At 41.4% G+C, this 4486-nt stretch overlaps 1 protein-coding gene across 6 annotated transcripts in view; it reads left to right on the forward strand.

Annotated features, from left to right (window-relative positions):
- Positions 1–4486, forward strand: part of LRRC3B (leucine rich repeat containing 3B) — a 106163-nt gene that overhangs the window by 50591 nt on the left and 51086 nt on the right. Inside the window, exon 2 of one of the 6 annotated variants that reach the window (XM_025202349.1) lies at positions 917–1033. The exons of 4 other annotated variants lie outside the window; for them this stretch is intronic. The gene's annotated coding sequence lies outside the window, so the exon portion shown is untranslated. Of the gene's footprint in view, positions 1–916; positions 1034–1075; positions 1158–4486 lie in introns of those variants that run through there. One more of the 6 variants, XM_025202352.1, reaches the window with a different exon arrangement.

A 4486-nucleotide genomic window follows, 5' to 3' on the forward strand; every position in this document is an offset into this window, starting at 1 on the left:
GGCAGCCCTCTCAGCCAGTCAGTGATGAGGGGCTAGGGTTGGCAGTCATCTTGGGCTCCCCTGTATGCCAGCAGCCCCATTCCCTCCCAGCCAGCTCTAAGGACCTAGTTTTTTATTTTCATTAAGTTCCACCCCTACCCCCTGCGGATTTCACAAGCATTGCCTGATTTCATGAGCAATGCCAGATTTCGTGATTTCCACGAAACCTGCAAAATCGTGATTTCAGTAGGTCCCTACTAATGATAGGAATATATGTTAAACACTACTTTGTGATCTACTTGGTAGCTCACTATCAATTGGCATTTCAATGTAGCACTGATTTAGAGGCATGTGGATATGTGAATGCAAACTCTGCTAAGGGGAACACTGGAATTGAGCAGTAGTTTAAGCATGGAGTGCAGTCAGACTAAGGGAGGCGTTAAATTAACCCAGTTGCTGATTCTATTTAGTTCTCCCATTTCAACTATCCATAGAAAAATAAATCTTGTCCCTCCTGTCCTTTCATTTCATTTCATTATCATGACCTGACTTAATCTATTATAGGTTATTTCTATTTGAGCTTCTTTTTATATGAACTTTCAGCCACAAGAGTCTCACTCACAGGATCACTGCCTGACTAATGAAAACTTTTTCTTCTCTTTCTTTTTTGGTTTTGTTTTGTTTTACAGCTTCTTTTGAATCAGCTATCTATGCCAATGTCATCTTGCTGTGTATCAGCTACCATGGGAATACACAAATGACTGATGCATTCTTGTCTTAAAACAAGAATTTTATTGAACTGATTTTTAGCATCCTCCTGTTTGAGTTCCCGTGTTACTAATAAAGACACTAGTCCCTCAGAACAAGAGTGAGCTCATTGGTTGTCCCTATTTCCCAAGGCAGCTGACATCATGCTGTTCTTTTCCATTTCTGATAGGTTTACAGTCTTTCTGCTCTACTTGGAATCCCTGAGATGGACTGACTGGAAGATCTATGGTCACCCCATCTCTCCAGCCTGATGTTTGTCTTACTTTAAGACAGTTGTCTGACAGAGGTCAATATGTTTTTCTTTTTAGTTGGCAGCTCTTGATACAAAATTCCTTCTATTGCAGTCTACCAAACAGGATTGTAAAGACCAGTCCTCAGGAAGCTCCTGAACTAGACTAGAAATTTTGCTGGTAAGAATGGAAAATAGTTTTAGGACATAGTGTTCATCTAATATATTACAAAACCAATTTATTGTGGTCTGATGCCATCAGAAAGATGTATTATAACTTTTTCTTCCACTTCCACTGTGCACTGTGGAAAAATCCTGGGATGGCTATACACATGCTTTGTTGTATTCTAATTGGGATGCATTGGAGCAGACTCCATTAATTGAGTTTTCTAACTATAGTGGTCTCATGTGCCTCACCATCATGTGTATTCAGCATCCCCCATTTTAAAATGGCAGTGGGGGTACTTTAACTAAAACTTGTAAATGAGCTCTTAAGATATAACTCCTGGAGCCATTTTAAAATGTGGGACGCTGAATACATGTGATGCTGCGATGTTTTCATTAGAGCGGCTCTTCTTAGCTCAACAACACGTTTTCTTTTATACATTCAGGCAATGTTTGTGAACCTTATACAGAGACAGATAAGACCATTTTTAAAGACTAGTGCAACTCTGCTGTTTCAAATTTAATCTTTGGGTTTCCTTCTTTATAACGTTGCTTTGATGTTATGTTTACTTTCTAGCTCCTGTTGAAATGGGCACCCAGTCTAGAGGGCACATCTAACTTCTAGTATAATTAACTTAAAATTAAATTTACAATGGGAAGTGAATTTAGACACAATGGAATTTCTGCTGTACATTCAAGCCCCCTTAAGGTGCATTTGGTGGCACTGCAGTCTCTTGTTCTCTGCCTGTGGCGACACAAGTTTTAGTTTTCTAAATATTGAAATGCTTTAACCAACCCTTGGTTTTTTGGGCTAATTACAGGGTGAACTAGGATAGGCAGGAAGTCAGATTAAATGATTTAATGATCCTTTTTGGCACTGAACTCTATGAATTTATGAAATACTGTCAGTGCCAAGAGATATTAAAGCCATCTTACTAGCCCTTGCATTGGGAAATCCTTAGGTGAAATAGAGCTTCAGTAATGATGTTTACATTCCTTCATCTTAGCTACCAGCACTGAAGGCATGACTGGGGAAAAGAGAACATGTTCTGTACTCCAGTGATCTCCAGCTAGAGTAATTGTTTCCTTGGGGTCATTGGTAACTAGTGTGAATTATAGCAATCTTCAGAGTTACAAGTTAGTGCTGGGTTCTTTTGAGAGAGTTGATATCCTCCTAGTGCAAAGGTATAAAAGTCCTATTTCTAGCCCTTCAGGACTATCAGATATTAAACTCCTAAAGCATGACATTTTAAATATAGAAAAATCTGTTACTGGCCAATGGACTGAATCACACCTGTCCTGGCATTTTAGCATAATTTGAGGGGAAGAAGTATTTGTCTGTCAGTCTGATTTTACAGAAATAAGTTATGTGAAGCTTCTCAGGTGTTTGGAATATTAAAGTAAATCCATGGGAGGTAAATCAGTAGGTAGGTGATATGACCAGAAGTGTGTGAGAGTTTGCCCAAATACATGATGCTTTTATTATGCATCTCTGCCAATTTTGTATGTGTATATGTGGCAGAAGAGAAAAACATATATGGGATTTTTTACTCTCCCCCCCTCTTACTTGTAGCTGCCTGTGCTGTCTGTCCCAAGGAATCAGGTAGGGTTAACCCCTGTCGCCAAGCTGCTGCTTTTCTCCAGCCTAAACCTAGCCCAAAGAGCAGCAGCGGTGGTGGCAGAGTGGATAGGTTAACCCTTCCCTGCCTGTTCCCCTGGGACAGAAAGCACAGGCAGCCACAAGTAAGTTAGGGGGAGAAGAGGGAATTGGGGGTAGGGGAGCAATAAGTAGGGATCTGGGGTGCTGGGGGGGCAGTGGGCCTGATCCGGGTCACTGGGGAAGTTGGGCAGCTGGGGTGTTTACACTAAAGTGTAGTTTAGAATGGCCACACTTTAGTGTAATATGGATCAAAGGTAATCTGGCCCTGGAGTGGCATAACTTTGAGCTACTTTATGAGTGCTTAAAACTAGTTTCAGGTGTTAATGTGTGAACAATCCAGGTGTTAATAGCTCTGTGAACTGCCCAAAATTACCATGTAATAAGGCCCTAACGTTCTTCTGGATATTAGGATGTCATTGCCTGCCAATGTACTCCTCTAATTGCTGCTCCTTTTTACGTGTAGAATTTACAGCTGCTTTCTTACATTTCATATTTCTTTAGATTAGCATCGAAGTCATGCACAGTGGGCACGTCTACATATGCGCTTTAATGTGCATTAGCCTATTTTAATGTGCATTAAAGTGCCAAAAAGGGCATTTTTACACATGCACTGCAGTGCCTGATGCTGCAACGTATGCAGTTGTGGAAGCAGTGAAATGTGCATCGGCGCCGAGAAAATGACGGTGGTGCACTTTTGAACTAAAACACTTCAGAGGTGCTTTAGTTGAAAAGCACACCACCACCGTTTTCTGCGTGTTGAGACATATTTCTCCACCTATACAACGGCACATGGCACAATGCAGTTCACCTGAGCTCACATGTGGAGCAGACTTGATTAATGGAGCCTGCTGTGAAGCGGCAGATTTCTGGTGCATCACTGGAAAAATAGTATATATATAAACTCATAGATTTTATAGACATTAGGGCTGGAAGGGACCTCATGAAATCATCAGGTCCATCCCCCTGCCCAAAAGGTAGGAAGTCAGTTGGGGTCAGATGACCACAACAAGGTGAACATCCAGGCGTTTCTGGAACATATCCAGAGTAGGTGTTTGTACCACTTCTGGGAGAAGTCTATTCTAGACTCTGGAGACTCTGACAATAAATAAGTTTTTCCTTATGTCCAGTCTAAAATGGTTTTCTAGCAGTTTGTGACCATTAGAACTTGTCCTCCCTTGAGGTAAACAGACGTTTTCCCAGTTCCTGATGCACACCCCATATATACTTATAGGCTGCCACCAAGTTCCCCCTGAGCCTTCTCTTCTCCAGGCTAAAGAGTCCCATGCCTCTCCTCATAAGACCTGTTCTCTTGACCTCTAATCATGTACATAGATCTCCTCTGGGCTCCCTCTAAATGCCCCCCAAAAATGTATACAGGCCCAAGGATATTACTGACCTTATACACTTCATCCTCACACACAACAATTTCACTTTTAATAATCAACACTTCCTCCAGATGATGGGAACAGCTATGGGCACTAAAATGGCCCCACAGTATGCCAACCTTTTTATGAGCCACCTGGAAGAAGACTTCCTTAAGAACTGCACCATCAAACCCTTGCTATACTTAAGATACATCGATGACATCTTCATCATTTGGACTGAAAACCTGCAATCTCTGATTGAGTTCCATCAGAAATTCAACAGTCACCATCCCTCCATCCGACTTTCTTTAGAATACTCCA

Source organism: Alligator sinensis, unplaced genomic scaffold (genome assembly GCF_000455745.1).
Source record: "Alligator sinensis unplaced genomic scaffold, ASM45574v1 scaffold181_1, whole genome shotgun sequence".
Lineage (NCBI taxonomy): Eukaryota > Metazoa > Chordata > Crocodylia > Alligatoridae > Alligator > Alligator sinensis.